Raw genomic sequence first — 17,791 nt, 5'->3', positions numbered from 1 at the left:
ATCATTGAAATCTCTGATCATGTGGGTAACAGTTTGTTATGGCATTTATTTTGAGGGGTATGAAGCAAAATATCGGCAAATGGTCACTAATATCGGAAGATATTACGCCAGACTCAGTGTGCGGAAGCTGTACATTGGAGATACAAACGTCTAATAATGTGGCCGTGTTGCAAGTTATTCTAGTCGGTAAACTGATATAATTAAGACATGCATACGAGGAAAGGAGACTCTGAAATTCTCTTGCATGAGCGGCGTCTGATAATAGGTCAATGTTTAGGTCACCCATTAAAATGAAGGGTAGCTTAGTGGAGTTGAGGAAAAGGAAGAGGCTTTCCAAAAAATCGAAGAATTGTGATTTGTTACCCTGAGGGGGTCTGAACATAGCAACAACGATTATATTCTTGAGAGATATAGCTAAACATTCAACATTGGAATTTGTGATTGTAACATCGCCAATCACAGAATGTGAGTGACATTTTTTAACATATACAGCAAGCCCACCCCCTCTTCTATGGGGCCTGGATAAACCATTGTAAACATAGTTATCGAAGGAGCACACATGGCTGTCAGTGCCAAACCATGTTTCTGAGAAAAGCATAACGTCGAACTCAACCGACAGTGACCCAAGTAATAAATAAACCTCGTCTCGCTTGTTTTTCATGCTACGAATGTTAACATGGAAGGCTGAAAACAATTTTTGTTGACACTGCTAAAGCGAGAATTAAAGTGATCGGTTTTGTATCTAATACAGGCAGGTGGAAAATGCATGGTGACAATTCAGGGGTGACGAGCATGCTGCAAACGTCTCATTCTTATTTCGTCATCTTGGTCAGATCAGACAAGTCCTGTATCCTCACAGCGTCCATTTGTTCGTCTTTCCGCGCAAAAACCTCTCCTCCGCTCGTCCAGACAAAGTTCCATGCCACTTCCTTTTTGCGGGCAATAGCGGCACTAAGCAGCTGTTTGTTGGCCTGAGTGAGATGCTCGTTGACGTACACTGCGTTGGCCTGAGACAAGCCGAGCTGCTTAGTTGTGAGCTTCTGCTTCCTAGCCTTAGCAAGAAGCGCGTGGCACTTATTCCTCCGGACGAAGCGAACCACGATATTGGTCTCGCCTGGCTTCCGCGTTGGGATTCAGTGACACGTGTCAATGTCATGGCTAGAAACGGGCTCTTTGAGAACGTCGCCGATTTTTTTGACGTCAACAGGATCCTCGTCTGAGCTGATGCCCTTTATTTCCAAGTTATTTAGCCTTGTGTACTGCTCCAGCTCGTCAACTCTCCGCGTTAAGCGCTTGTTTTCGTCTTGAAGGGCTTCATTAGCTTCCAGCAGATGAGCTATTTCCTGTCGAAGTGCCTTCAGGCCGGCACCGATCGCTTTTGTTTCGTCACATGTATCACTACAAAACTTAACACTATCTTTCACACTCCGCAACTCGGTTCTCATTTCTCGTTTGAAGTCTTCGAGAGCCTTCATAATCTCCTTAGCGTTGCCAGCCATGTATCAAAGTAAAAGTTTGACAGCAGTGCGCAGCAATTTGACAAGGGGATACCGTTTCAACAACGCCAAAGTCTTACTTGCACAAAACAGGTAGGTTAGCGAACTTGGAGACCGCTGTCGCACCTTTACCAAACTGAGCAGCCACCCGTGATGCCGTCCCTTACAAAGGTAGCCGATGGTAGCCTCCCACGCTGATTGGTGGGCGATGCGGCGATGATCAAAGTAGCGTTGGAAGCCACGCCGCTGAGTCAACAATCTTGGATCCGGCCGGATGCGTGAGCGGCTGCTCTTCCAAAGGGCGCTGTCAACCCACTGCACCCGAGAGGAACACGGGAGTGATCCAACCGACTGGCGCACGCTGCACCACTCTTGCGACTTGGCAGCGGAGGCAGCGAGCGAGCAGTGCAAGGGAATAATTGCTCTGCTTAATCCACAGGCGTGCCCGGGCCGGCTTTGAGCGGCAGCAGACAGCACAGCGCGACTTCCAGACCGCTAGGCGCACGTGCAGTTGCACCGACTGCACTACGACCCGCCCCCTGCACTACGACCCGGACCACGTGGCCTGACGCTGCAGTTCGGATCCGCTCAAAAGGACGACGAAGGCGCTTCCGCGATCACTTGGCAGCGGACGCAGCGAGCGAGCAGTGCAAGGGAATAATTGCTCTGCTTAATCCACAGGTTGGCATTTTTCTCATTTGTTTCCTTTCGTTCTTCGCTGCCTTTGCTGCCAAAGTGTTGTGAAATTGCTGTCTAAAGTGCCGCGTCTTGTGTTAGCCTTGACTATGGCCAGTGAAATCGATAACCTTAAACAAGAATTGCGGAAGGAGATAAGGGAACTGAAAAACAGCGTTGAATTTGTAAGTAAGGAGCACGATAAGCTCAAGAAGGAATGTCTTGATGTAAAAACGGAAAACGTGGCACTGAAAGCCTCCCAAGAAAAAATGGCACAAGAACTCGAATGCTTGAGACGCACTGTACGCGAAAGCAACATGCGTCTTACCGCTCAAGAACAATACTCTAGGAAGAAAAATGTGGAAATTAAGGGAATTCCACAGGAGACGCATGAAAACCTTGTGGACGTGCTTGCCAAGGTCGGGGCTGCTCTTGAGGTACCCATCAAGGCTGACGATATAGAGGTTTGTCACCGAGTTCCTACACGGCAACATTCTACTAACGCAAATGAAGGTGATGGTTCGGAACAGAATATTGTAATAGTCTTCAAACACCAGACCAAACGGGATGCAGTCATGTTGAAAGCACGGAAAATTAGGATCGCAACCGATGAACTGGGGTACGCCGTAAAACGACCTGTGTATGTGAACGAACATCTTTGCCCACAACTGAAGAAACTGCTCGACATGACTATTGCAAGGAAGCGAGAACTGAACTGGCGCTACGCATGGGCAATCGGTGGAAAAGTATATGCCCGGCAGGCGGAAAAGTCACCCGCCATCCAGATGACTTGCGAAGCTGACCTGGCAAAGATGCGCAGTGCCGTTCCCGCCACTTAGCGCATATGTAATCAGCAGTACAGCCACAGCCATTGTTTTCTACGATGGCAGTCCCTAACAATATTACGCAACCCCTCGATGGTAGCTATTTAGCGTTTCTACACTGCAATGCGCAGTCCTCTCGAAATAAATGTGACGCGTTAACGACGCTCTTCCGTGAAATACGCTGCCCATTTCAAGTGATAATGATAACGGAGACGTGGTACACGTGTGAAGAGGAAGTGCTAAGACTTCCAGGCTACCGAACGTATTTCTTAAACAGATTAAATCGGCGTGGTGGTGGTGTGCTTCAGTTGGTGTCTGACGAAATTGCTTGTAGCATTGTCACAGACTTTTCAGTAGTAACACCAGACGTCGAAGTTTTAACACTAGCATAGAAGAATCATCTGTTTGTTAACATTTACCGTCCGCCGGACGGAAAAATTGATAAGTTCATTGACTTTTTGGAACAGATACTCAGCCACGTAAGCTCTGAAAAACTAGATGTTATTATAGGTGGAGACTTCAATATCAACTTACTCAGGAACACTGCCACAACCCGATAATTTGAGCTTTGCCTGAAATCGTTCTCTTGCGAAAATTTAATAAAAGAACCTACGCGCATAAGCGGCGACTCTGAAAGCCTTCTAGATTTATTTGTTACAAACAACCCGACTAAATGCGAAAAATCTGGCACAATTATTACTGACCTGAGTGATCACCTTCCGATTTACATGTTCTACAAGCATTCTGTAAAGTATGTAAGTTATGCACGTCCTCCCCAGTCACACAGTGTACAAGATATCACTTCAAAAACTCTAGCTGCCTTCCGAAATCAAATTGAATTTACTGACTGGCGCCCTGTATTCCAATGCACTAGCTCTGACACTTCTTATGACATGTTCATAGATATAATGAAAAAAACTTACCATAATTGCTTTAAGTGGAAAACTAATTAAACGTCAAAAAAGATACGGAAACCATGGCTTACCAATGACTGCCTTAAAATGATACAAAAAAGGGACTCTTTATATTGTAGGTTCTTAAAAACTAAGACCCCCAGTGATCTTACAGCATTTAAAAAGTACAGGAACTATGTTACAAAATGTCTGCGTAATGCGAAGAATGCCTATTTTGGGGGCCTGTTCAGTGGCTCGAAATTTCGAAGTGACATAGTCTGGCGTGAGATCAATAAGCTCTTAAACAATGGTACCTCTCAACACGACGATATCCAAATAACGCTTGAAAATAAAACAAATTCTGGAAAGGAGCTAGCGGACAAGTTCAACAACTATTTCACAAATATAGTGTACGGAGTTTCAAACGTTTGCGGCGACATAGACAAGAGTACTTTGGGCCCACCCAATGCAAATACGGCTTTCTTTGAGGCTATAACCCCAGGTGAAATTTACTCAACCTTTATGTCCCTAAAAAACACTAACGCAAGAGACATTGATGAGCTTCAAATAAAGCCAATCAAATTTGTTATTGATCTTTTGGTGCCGGTCCTCTCGCACATCATCAACCTTTGCTTATCCACAGGACAATTTCCGCAGAACATGCAGCTTGCAAAAGTCAGTGTTCTGTTTAAGTCTGGCGACAGAAACGAATTTTCAAATTATCGGCCTATCTCTATACTCCCTGTAATATCTAAGGGACTAGAAAAAGTTATATGCAGAAGAATAACGTCTTTTTGTGAAAAGTTCTCCATCATATCGCCACAACAATTTGGTTTCCGCAGGGGGATGTCAACAGAAGTAGCATTACTAACGCAAAAAGAATTGATACTGAACGGGTTTGAAAACAAAAATATGACGTTAAGCATTTTTATTGATTTCTCAAAAGCGTTCGACCATATAAATCACGAAACTTTATTTTGTAAGCTGGAACAATACGGTGTCCGAGGCGTCCCACTAGATCTCGTTAAATCGTATTTAAAATATCGAAAACAATGCGTATTGCTAACCACAGAACGATCGTCTATACTAAATGTGAGAGCAGGGGTGCCACAGGGCAGTATATTGGGGCCCGTTCTATTCAACATTTACATAAATGACATAACAAGAATTGATGAACACGCTCAATATATAGTATACGCAGACGACACTAGCCTTTTTCTCCAGTCAGACAGTATTACCGAACTCGCGAATTCAGCCAACACAGCTTTACGTAAGCTTCTTTCGTGGAGCATGCAAAACTCGCTTCAAATTAATGCTAAGAAAACGAAGGCAATATTGTTTTCCCCTCTGCAGAAGGTAATCGATCGTAACGTTGAAATAAAATTTGGATCTGAGAAAATTGAACTTGCAAAGGAAGTCAGGACATTAGGGGTAATTTTCAATCAAAATTTAACTTGGGATGCACACTTCGAACGGGTTGCTGTAAACCTGGCTAGGGCTTGTGGCGTATACTTTCCAGGTTCAGGCAGGTAATGCCACCGAAAGTGAAGCTTTGCATTTACAACGCAATTTTCTCTTCCCATTTAAGTTATTGCTACCTTGTTTGGGGGGATGCACCTCAAACCCATATTCACAGGTTGTTTTTATTCCACAAAAGAGCAATTCGTCATATTGCGAACGTTGGATATAGGGACCACACGAAAGAGCTGTTTGCCGCCTTCAATGTTGTTCCTGTCACGCAAATGTATCGGTACCAGTTAATTACAAAATACAACAAATACCTAAATCTTAACAACAATTGCTTCTTCAAATTATGCAATCTCCGGACACCCGCACAAGTCCGTTATGATATAAGACAAAAAGAGAATTGGCTTGTACCTTTTTGCAGAAGAAACCACGGCATGCGCCGAATAGAGTATGCTATGCGTAGTTTTTTAAACTACCCAGAAAACATGAAAGTTAATAGAAATACTCGTTCTAAGCGTAAGTGGAAAGAATATTTTATCAACTTCCCATTGACTGTGTCCTAAATTGCCGACACTCGTACATTTTTAATATGCCGACGTGTATGTACTGTTCATTTGCTCATTTTTGTCGCACATGTGTTTGTATGTATCCACCGTCTTATTTTCGATTGTATTCTTGTTCTTGCATACCCACACATCAAGTTTGTCTTTTAGGACAAACCAAAATGTATCATGTTTTAAATCTGTGTTAAGTGTTTGTTATGAAAGTGTATGATGAGTTTTCCTCTCGTTGTTTCCGATGACAATTGTGGGGCAGAAACCCCGTCAAGCTACTTTTTGTGGCTTTTTGTTTCTGTCCTGGCATTGTTTTTATGAATGTAAAAATAATGCTGAATAAACTGAATTGAAAATTGAATTGAAGTGAACTAGCTGCGATGACCAGTTGTCATAACCAAGCGTTGCGCTGCTCGTTGAAGGCACACAAACCACACCTTCACTTCAGTGTCGCGAATTTACTAGTCACCGGAGCCAGGAGCAAGGGAAGCTGCGTAGCAGCCAAGTCAAATTCCAAGTTTCATCAAACTTAGCAGATTCCGAAGTCTGCGCTGGCAACACTGATACCAAGATGGCTGCGCCCACACGCAAAACGGCCATGGTAGGTTTTTGCACTTTCGTCGCAAATTCTTGGCCAATTCAGACGCAGTTTCTTGTATTTTAGCCTAATTGCAAGTTCCGATGAAAGTTTGTGGCAAGGAATGATCGCTGAGGGTGAAGTTTCATCGGATTCAATCAAAATTCGGTGGTTAGTCTTGACCGCCGCCGTACTTGTTTTTCCGGCAGATTCCAACGGTTCCAGGGGCTCCTGAGGAATAATCTTGTTTTGTCCAGGGTCCAGGATGCTTCATGAGTTTCTGGCGAGCCTTTTCGATCGTTGTACTACGAGGTATTAATAAATATATATATATGTATATATATAAATGTAGAATTTCTAAAAATAATTGGCAAATATCGAACATGGCATCAATAAAAAAAATAAATTGATGGCTCCAGATTGTTGTCCATAACCCACGTTAAGCGGAAATAAAAATATAACGGCTGTCGCAAACAGGCAAGCACCGGATAATTTGGTCGAGGAAATGTCCGTGCACCGAAACGCCCGTACACCGATATGTCCGTACACCAATATGTACGTACACCAAAATTTCCGCACCGAAATGTCCTCGAGCCGTCTGGAGTTTGTCCGGTGCTCCCTGAAAAAATTGGCCTAGGAGCGTTTCTTTTGATTATATCTTTATCTCCAGATAATCTGCTGCCGGTGGTGTTAATATTCGTATAATATACGTAGTTCAATGTGAGTTTTAAATGTCTCACTTAATTTCGACCCAGGATTATCCTACACTATATTTTAATTTAAAAACCTAATTGTTCGCGTTCAACCGAACGCGTTCAAAGGAACGCGTTTCTTTGGCAATAAAGGAACTTGTAACGGGAACTCGTTTCAAAATTGGCAAGGAACGAGGAACGAGCTTTCGTTCCTATTTTGGAGGAACGTGTATAACGCTGCACTGAAGGTATATTAGGGCCCTTCCTCGCCATTTGAGCACTATTCTAGGGCGGAAAATTGTTGATCGGAACAACGGTGGCCTTTTGGCAGAGCTGCTCGAAGATTACGCAACCCTGTGCTTTCATAAGACTGGAAGCCTTGGGACCGCAACAGGGGTTAAATAACTCTAATTCCACATAAAATCCCACTACATATCTGAGTAGCACTTGCTCGGGTGGTCACAGCAGGTGGTTTTACTTATTTCTGCACCTAGGGGTGTCGAGTTGTTCGAATTTCAGCGGCGTCACCTGGGCCATATGGAACCCGGTTCGTGTTGCTAGCTCAGTATTGGCAGGGTGTTTGCCACATAGCACTGAATTTATTTAGACGTCCTCACCTTCGTAACTTAGTGTTCGATGCTGCGGAAGGTGTTTCTTAGCTTTTAGAACGATGTTTAACCTCGGTCTAGTCGATATTTTCCCTTTTTATTTGAAAATTAACTCCGCCGTCTGGGCCGGCTAGGCTTGTGCTTACTGCAGTTGGTTTGTATCGCGTTTCGATGAGCGCTGTAGTTATTAGGCCTTTCCTTGATTTTAAGTGCCTAAGTAAGTGAAATATGCCTGAAAGGGCTCGTTTCATTTTTGGTCTCATCAGTATTTTGCATGTTTCTGCTTTGCCTGCCCGGCATTGCGGCACCAGGTAAGTCTTTGCTTGCTGTACATTCATTTTGATGCTCTTTAAGCGCAGTTATGCATGTTGCTTCTTTTTTCAGAATTTAAATTTTTGTCACTTCCGAATCAAGCATATAGGCTGCTAGTTCTGGTGCTGGTACTTTTTTGTGCATGTAGCTTGTGCAGCAGTGTCCTGCCCCACTCTGGGGGTTGAGAGCCCTTGCAAAGTGGTTGATAACTTCCTGAAGCACGGGCTGACATACGCGGGTGGTAACGACCTGCACTGTCCTCACGGAGAAAAGAGTCTTCTGGTAGCATATGGCGAAGCAATACACACCGAGGCTGGCATTCACCATACTCTTCCGCACAGCCCGTTTGGTGTCTCCTCACCTTTAATATTTTTTTATCAGCTACATACAACTTGACGTTCCACTGAAGAGCTCCTAAAAATTGCAATTAGAGGTTGCATTTCGCAGTATTCTGCGTGCTGATTTTATTGTCCCAAATTTTTCTTCAATATGCGGATAATTAAGCATGATAAGAAGCAATAAGAAGGTAGCAAAGAAGGCAGCAAGATAGCAACAAGGAGGTAGCAATTACAAGGCTTCAGAAACTCCATTGACTGGCGAAAAAGGCAGAACTTCTGCGCAGCTATGACACGTCGATCCGAGAATACCTACGAGCAGGGAATGCCGAAATAATGGGGAAACACCGTACAATTCAATGAAACTATACTGTATGCCTCACAAAGAAGTCAGAAGAGAGCAGTAACTATAAACAAAAATGAGTACCCCGTGTGACGTTTCCTCACACGGAAAATGATGCCGGTAACTGAACGTGTGCCTGGAAAAGGGCGACCATTTGTACCAGGACCTAGGAAAAATACTTCTTCGTTTTAGGACACATCTTATCGCCATTTTGGCAGGCATCAAAAAAGCGTTCCTCCAAATCTACGTCAAAGAGGAAGACAGAGATGCCTTTCGTTTTTTTTGGGGGTTGAAGGAATAAAACCCAGTGGAGTTTTCTTCCAGCCAACTACAGGCATGGAGGATGATGCGCACACCCTTCGGAGCTACGCTTATCCCCTTACCCGCCACGATACTTCACCGCTTTAAATCACCGTCTAACGACCAAGCTCACAAGGGTAAACTTCTGAAGGAGTCGTTTTATGTCGAAGACCTTGTCACGGGGGCCGACTCTGTAAAAGAAGCGATACGTTTGTGCTCTAAAGCACGGGGAATCATTAAGGCCACAGTCACGACCCTCAGAAAATGGACCAACAACTAAGACTAGTTGATGCATTATCTGAAACAAGATCATGGAGCCTGCAAAAGATGGTGGTACTTCACGAGTCAATGCCGAAAGTGGTGGGCATCGCTTGGCCCATGAAACAGACGTGTTTAAATTCCAGATGTATAATCCTCTAGCCTCCCTAAAAGCTAAACCTGGCACAAATATATTCGTCCTCTGAGGGACCTCAAGGGTATTTGATCCCCTAGGCTTAACTGGACGATTTGGTCTCGAAGGATACGCTAGAACGAACCTCAAGATCTATGAAATAAATAAAACCAGAGCGTGCTCCAGCTGCGCAACTTACAGAAATTGCACTCCCTCGAGGTACAATCCGAGAAGACAAGCATCCCAGCATACAGAAAGTTCACGAATTTTGCAGGGGAAGCACCGGTATACGTCATCACAGAAAAAGCCTAAAAGTGTCGCCTGCTGATCTCCAAGTGTCTTGTGCCCCATTCAAGAATATCACCTCACCGTGGTTGGATCTTCCGGGACCCTTATGCAGCTGAAGCCGCTCAGCTACGTCAATTTACGAACGTGTATTAGCTATCTATACAAGACATCCGAGGAAAAAAACACATAACTGATGACTTCATCCGCCCTTTTGAGATCAAGCTTAAAGCTGGAATTTGTAACAACCAGACCAATCGAGAGACTTTGCCCTTTCAATTTCGCGCATAGTTATTTTGTCGCGGCCCGGAATATGTCCAAGTTATAATTGCCATATTTCTCCAGAACATGAAGAGGGCAAGACAGAGAGCTAGTTGCGACAGCGAGACTGAGGTCACAGCTAACGCTCGGAGCTCGTCCATCGCGGAATACAGCATAGCAAATAAATTCTCGCCCCCGTTTTTTTCTCACGCGAGCTTCATTTTTCGGGTGCCGCTACACCTTGACTTAACAAAAGTATTTCAAAATAAACCAACCTGTATATTTACTCCATAGCTCCTTCAGGATCGCTCGCTTTGCTACCCACTAAAGTTCTGTAGGAAAACAGGAGAATCAATTTCAAGGCTACGACCAGCTTTTCTCACTCAATGTAATTGCTACCTGGCTGCAATGTTGCTCTTATGACGCAAGCAAGTTATTAACGCGATAGTGTTATTTGGCTGGTTTTTCGATTCCCCGTCGCTCCAAGTCGTTCGCTATCAGTCGTGCTCATCAGGTGTGTACAGAAATACGTCACTGCTGCCACCCGAAAGCTACGACTGAGGCAGCAAGATTCGAGGGCTCCGCTTAACCCGTAATGTGGCGCCACGGCAACAGAAGTTTGGCAAGGAGGACAATGATACAACCTCGGATACGAAAGAGAGGCCACGCGCTTTTAATCAGGTGTCGCGCCTGCGCGGCGAAGTTTGTCCTATGCCCAGTCGGTAGTCGCGTGCTCGGCAGACACGGTCTGCCGAGCACGCCGTGCACGCAACTTACGTCATCACACCAAAGAGGGTTTCCACCAGAAGATCAAAAATATAAATTTCTGGTAATGCATGCTCCTCGTTTACTCGGGGGCTACGAGGCACGTTGTAGTGGAAACCTCCGCAATTTTTACTACTTTAGGAACCTTTAACGTGCTCCGAAATCTCGACACACTGTCGTTTTCGCTTTCTGCTTCCATTAGAAAAACGACCGCCGCGGCTGGGAATCGAACCAGCGGCCTCGGGCTCAGCAGCGCAACGCTTTACCAAGTGAGCCACTGCGTTGTGTTTTCCATTGGGTCTTTTGCCGGCAACAACAGTGGGTGATCTAACTGAAACAGGGGACAAAGGATTATTATCGGTCACTCAAAAATCAAGGAAGGCATAGAGTATAAGTTAAAAATAGCTAAAATAAAGGACACAATATAACGTATAATCACATCAGTTTTCAAAATACTTTCCAATATTCCCATGGTTATGTCTGCGCTGAAAGCTCGGTTAGGTAAACGGCTGATGGCCCCACGCGGCCTAGTTATAAATCACTCTAAAAATAGGTACGAATGTCCTCCCACAGAACAGCCACGTAAGAATTCGCCGTGGGGAATAGGCAAGCGAGTAGTTCCCAACTCGCGATCACCAGAAACAGAAAATATTTAACCAATTATGGCCCACAAGCAAAACGTCCAACCAAAAAAGATCAAGAAAAAGAGAAAAGAAATGATAAGACACATGCAGCCACTGGTAATAGCCAGAATATTGGAGAGCATGCCGCACCAAATGAAGTGAAAGAAACACCATCAATAGGAGAGCATATAAGGCAGTTCTCAACCTCGAAATTTTGACCATGAGACGAACTAACGAAGTGTGGAACAGCAGTATAACAGAATGAACATGCATAGACGGGTCTAGAAGAAGGGGATGACCATTTACTCGATGGAGGGAAAAATAATAGTATTCGGAGCAAAGGCTGTACTCGGGAAGGCAAGTACAACAGCGGGTGAAGGTCAATAATGAGAGGTCTTCACGCTGCAGTCATCCTAATAGGATGTTGGTGCTAAGTGCGATGCATAGGTTATCAACCTCTTTCTTCCTAACGAATTTGAACAAATCGGAGAAACAATACACTCTCCTAGCTACAAGAAAGCGGATGTAAATATAAATTGGGAGAGGCCATCATACCCTCTTTGAAAAAAAAAAAAAAACAGGCACCCCCAAACACGCACCTAAAACAGAAAAAAAGGACAGGCACCTCCGCCCCCCCCCCCCTTTGGAAGGAAACCACTGCACGCCATGATAGACATGACACCGATCCAGCGTCCCGACAAAAACTCTCCTCTACCGAAAATATGGATACAATCCTACACAAGATGGGGCGGTATGGCAGGCTGAAGTTCATTCGAGGAAGTTTTTAGTATCGTGAGACCACAGCAACTCCGGACTCCGCACCGACTCCTACACACCACACCAACTCCGGGATGTGCGAAGGGACGCGGCCCCAATTGTCGTAGTCGACTAAATTGGCACTCTTTGTGACTGCATGACCCTCCAACATATATGATTAAAGTGGAAGTTGGAGCCATACTCCTTGCAATCCTAACAGTGCAAATATCAAATAAAAGCATAACGTCCTTACAGACTCACAAAGGACATTGTACAGTTTTCTGTAGGCAGAATACAAAGCGCTTCAGTAAGGTATTCTCATTCATAATGCAGACAACACGCATTACTTCCCGTGCGAGTTGTTCGCCGAGGCCTGGCCACCAGACTAATTCTTTCACCAAGGCTTTTGTCTTTGAGATGCCCTGATGGCCATCATGAATTTTGTTTAGTACTTATTTTTTTAGGCATTGAAGTACTACAAATCTAGTATTCTTTAACAGCATTCTATTCCTTTCGGCAATTAAGACACGTTCCTGCTAGTACGGAGCTAAGTAGCAAGGAAGTTTTGGTTTTTCTGGCCAGCCTTGGCGACACAACGTCAGCAAGGCTTGACAAACAGCGTGTCTTTTGAGAATCACGTACTCTGTTAACAAAATTGTCGCCAGTTTGAAGCCGTTGAACACAAGATTTAACAAACGACGAGGCTTCCGAGACGGTCAGTTCACCGGCGAGTTTATCTGCTTTCATCGGCGCTCGTGAAAGAGCGTCCGCCGTAATCCATCTTTTGCTGGGAACATACACTGTTTGAAACTGATACTGCATCAGCCGCATTCTGAAGCGCTGCACCCTTGGCGTCAACAAATCGATAGGCATTTTACCGAGCAACGAAACAAGAGGTTTGTAGTCTGTTTCGAACGTCACATCGACACCTCGTACGTATTTGTCGAATCTTTTGGTAGCCCATGTTAACGCTAGTGCCTTTTTTTCGACTTGCGCATAGCGCTGCTCTATGACCTTGAAGGGAAGACTATCGGGCGGCGCTCGCCATTAGGTTATTTCGGGAAAAGGACGGCACCGAGACCAAGCGAGGAGCAGTCCGCCGAAAGAATCGTGGGAAGTCGTGGATCGTACATGGCCATACACTTTGCTGAGCAGATAAGAGCTTTCAAGCCATCGAAAGCCCTGTTCTGAGCAGGACCCCAAACTCAATCAGTCTCTTTCTGTAAAAGCGCCCGTAGCGGGGCAATGGTTTGCGCTAAGTTCGGCAAAAAGCTTCCTATGTGATTGGCCATGCCCAGAAAACTGCGCAATTGAGAAATATTCGAGGGTGGATTCAGCTCTTTAATGGCTCTGAGTTTGGCCGGATCAAGCTGTACACCTTCTTCACTTAGAAAGTGACCCAAAAAGCTCATGCGTCGTGCCCCAAATACACCCATTGTTTTGTTAAGCGTAACGCCAGCCTGGTCCAACCTAGCTAAGACATTCGATAGCCGAGAGTCATGTTGATCTTTGCTGTCGCCAAATATGAGAGTATCGTCCATCAGGTTAACGACGTCAGGAAGGCCTGCCAGGTTTTCAGACATTCTCTTTTGGTAGTACTCTGGCGCTGAAGTAATTCCAAACGGCAACCGAGTGAAACGGTACCACCCAAACGGCGTAATGAACGTGGTCAGTAGTTCTGAGGCCTTGCTGAGTCGCACCTGGTGGAAGCCGAAATTTGCGTCTAGTTTGGAAAACCATTTTGCGCCAGAAAGTGATTCTAGTGCTTGGACTACTGTAGGCAACGTTATGTCTTTCTCTTAAGACAAACTTGTTCAACTGCGTAAGGTCGACAGAGATCCTTACGTCTCCCGAGGGCTTTTGTACGGGAAACATGCCGGCACACCATTCGGTTGGCTCTTCGACTGACCAAATTACGCCCATTTGTTCCATCTTATCAAGCTCCCGTTTCACAGGCTCCTGAAGCGGTATGGCAATTCTGCGTGGTGCGCTTATTGCAAATGGAACTGCGTCTGGTTTGAGCCTGATTGTATACTCCCCGGGCATAGAGCTTAAGTTGTCAAAAACCTGAGGGCACAAAACCTCGTAGTCAGATTTTTTCTGAACGACCGAGTCAGCGAACTTAACTCCTAATGCTTCGAGAGCTGGCAAACCCAGCAGTACATGGCACAAAGGACTGACGACATAACATGTTTGGCGAGAAGTTTGACCCTTCCAAACTATACCTGCCTGAAACTTGCCCAGAACATTTAGTCGGTCACCGGTAGCGCCTGTCAAGACCTCGTTGGCCTTTTCTAAGCTCGTGGGAAGCCCAGGAAACGATGCTGGAATTACGGACACTTATGCCCCTGAGTCAACCTTTGCGAAAACAGGCACTCCGTTCCAATGCCTGAACGTAAAGCACTTGGGCGCCAGGCACCCCGACCGCGACTAGAAAAATTTCTCGAGAGTCCTTTTGTACGGACGACACTCGTACCTTTCGCTGGTAGTCTGGAGAAGTCCCTTTGAGGCACACCTTGCCAAAATATTCCTTCACGCCGCAGTTGAAGCACTTCTGCGCTCTAGTTGAGCAGTCTGACCTTGGGTGCGAGTGGCCACCGCAGAAGATGCACTGTCTTTGGGAACGAACTGATGTCGGCCGGGTTTCCTAGCTGCGGTGCGGTTTCCTGCGGCGAGCCACTGCGTCGACGTTGACGTCGTCACATGGCTTGCACTGAGTGTTGTCGCGAACCTCGTTTGAGTTGCGAAGCTCTGCTTGTTGCTGCTGAACGGTCTCTTTCAGGCGGGCCTTCGCCATAGCTGTCGCGAGAGACAGCTTCGGACCATTTGGAGCGACTCAGAATTTTCTCGGTCCCACAGGCCCACGACGAACCAGTCCCAGAGGAGGCACTGCTTGAATTCTCTGAGGTCGCATTTTTCTGCCAAGACGTGTAGAGCGGTCATGAACTGGTCAATAGACTCAGCCGGCATCTGGTGCCGCTTGTGAAAGCAAGCGCTCTCGTAGACAACGTTGGTCTCCTTGATGAAGTACTCATCGAACGTCTTTTTGACCAGCTCAAACTACTTCGAATCTTCCACAGACAGACTGAAGGTGGCAAAGATGTCTCTTGTTTGCCGCCCCATGGGGTAGAGCAGAGTACGCACTTGCGCCTCCTCCGAGTGCTCATTCTGGCCGGACGCATATAGATAGTCGTCGAAGCGCTGTACCCACGCCGGCCACTGCGAGGTAGTGTCAAATTCCAGCGGTGGTGGCTGCTGAAGGCCTGGCGGTGGTGGCGGTGGTGGAGTGGCCATTGCAGCGCTTTTGTGCCGACGTCTCGATGGCTCTTTTTCTCCGATGGCCTTAAAGGTGGGCTGATCACATAACTTCTGACACCATGGGCCGTATTCTGTTGGGTGCCGGATGGGCGCCGGATTAGATCCGGCGGCAATCCGGCGAGGTTGCTCTCCGGTAGGGTCTCACCCGATTGGCTCGGAGCGAAAACGTCAGCCAGCTTGCGTCACGCGGCTATATTTTGGCTACATTTGGGGACGTCACGTAGCCAAACGTCTCCCGCGAAGGAGGGGTGAAATTCGGCGCGGTTGAGAGAACATCGGATTCTAAGATGGCTGCGTGTTTGCACTTTTATTGGAGCTGCTTGAAGAGGATCCCGTACTTGAGCGTCGACCCGTTCTTGCTGAGCGACGGCGACTTTAAGCGCCGTTTCCGTGCCAACAAGGACACGGTGCGCATGCTGTGCGACGCACTCGACGAGTACGTTGGGCCTCGAGGCGCCGACAGTTTGCCCTGAGTGACCGCGAATTTAGGCGCTCATTCCAACGCAGCAAGACCAGTGTGCGTATTTTTTGCAACAAATTGGAAGCCCTTATCGGACATCGAGGTGCAGCGCAGTGTGAACGGATACGAAGATGTTGTGCGTACTGTGTCCCTCTTTGCAAGTCACAGTTTACAAAGCGTTTTCTGCCACCATGAAACACTGTCGCACCCCGCTGCCAGTCGGAGCGCTCACACTGTAATGTCGCCACCAGGGTCGCCAGATCCTCGAAGAGAAAAGGAGCCAGAAAATTGACCAAAGTTACCAGAAATGTAGCCAACTGGCCACGGTTAATTTATTTCGGAGCCAGAAAAGCAGCCAAGTGTAATTTAAGCTTGTTTGTTCATCGCCACAGAAAAGAACAATCCAACACATCAGCTTGACTTTTGTCACATAACAAAACACTAAAAGACATAATCTCCACTTTTGTCACATCACATTAGACTAGAGAGTCGACTAGACCAGAAAACTCAGGTGCACATACTCGAGTTTTCTTTCTCCGGCATTTCCCGCGGCACCGAAAATGTAGAACTTGTGACTCCTGTCAGCTGCAGCGTAAACGTGATTCTGATGATTGCGAGGAGCATGTCGTGCGACGTTCTATACTGCAAGTCACTTTTTGTGAGATCCACGGGTGAAAATACCCTTTCTGCTTTTGCCTTCGATATAGGTAGAACAAGGAGCTTTATTGCGCTGTCTGCAATGTCTCCTGCCAAAACATCCTCCGTGCAGCGGCATTCTTGCCCATGGCGAAGCCGTGTATGCCAGTGTAGTATACTTTTCACGTGCACGTGCATGGCGCAATCGGCAAGACAAAACCATGCCAGAAAGAACCTGCACAAGCTGAGTTACAATGTTGCCGAACCTTGGGGCCGTATTCTGCTGATCCGATGCGCTTTGGATGATCGTGACGTCAAAATGACGTACAAAATCGCCACCGGCCCGCCCTCGGAGATCGCGGCTAGTACGTCATGTCCCGGAAGTGCGTGTCAAGCGCCTTCGGGGACCATCTCATAACTTTGAAATGCTGCTAGAGCGAAATTATTAAAATTGTTTAGATATAACAAAGCCTTATCTGTTTGTGTTTTCACTAGCACTGCCGTTGCTGGTAATGCTAGTTGAACATGTTTACACGCAATTATATTTTTACTTTGTTCAGTTATGAGGCGCCAGGGAGCGCTGCGTGCGGTACAGCTGTTTTAAAAGAGGGATATTTGAACGCTCACTGCAGGCACTGGACAAAGATTTAGTCCCACCAGGGTGTTCTCTTGGGACGAAGAGCGACGTAAACGGCAGTGCACTTTCTCGTGCGGCTTGCAGAGGACCATTCCGTCGTTTTTCGAGACTTGAGCGCCCACTCTAGAGTGGGAGAAAACTCCCACCTCCCTTCGCGGGAACCCCTGTGTAGATGCGACGCATAGGGGGTTCAGGTTGCAGCACTGGACAGCGGAGGAACGGCACTGGAACGATGGAGCGGAGCGGCGCAGGCACCGCGTTTTATCGCGCGCATAACGGTGAGTGTACGCGCCGGCGCCAGTGCGTCTGCCGCGGCTATGACACAACACAATCCAACACATTCCACTTTAATCCAATTCAAATCCAATCCAATCCAAGCTAAGCCAAGCCAAGCCAAGCCAATCCAATCCAATCCAATCCAAGCAAAGCCAATCCAATCGAATCAATCCAATGCCCATCGGGAGAGAGTGTTCGCTATCGGAGAGGAGACGGGGTGAGCGGCGGAGAGCGCAGCTGGCGCAGCGAGGAGAATGAGGGAGGGGTGGACGCCGACAACACTGACAACGCCGGATGGATGCAGGGA

General features: G+C 46.5%; 2 pseudogenes; one reads left to right on the top strand and one right to left on the bottom strand.

Annotated features, from left to right (window-relative positions):
* The window catches only part of LOC144167895 (uncharacterized), a 91,303-nt pseudogene that overhangs the window by 67,094 nt on the left and 6,418 nt on the right, over positions 1-17,791 (top strand).
* Positions 14,511-15,280, bottom strand: LOC144170894 (uncharacterized; annotated as a pseudogene).

The sequence above is a fragment of the Haemaphysalis longicornis genome, unplaced genomic scaffold, assembly GCF_048455015.1.
Source record: "Haemaphysalis longicornis isolate Haplotype H1 unplaced genomic scaffold, Haemaphysalis longicornis Haplotype H1 scaffold_2, whole genome shotgun sequence".
Classification (NCBI taxonomy): Eukaryota; Metazoa; Arthropoda; class Arachnida; order Ixodida; family Ixodidae; genus Haemaphysalis; species Haemaphysalis longicornis.
The sequence above is the reverse complement of the archived record's forward strand: the minus strand, read 5'-3'. Positions and strand labels throughout refer to the sequence as shown.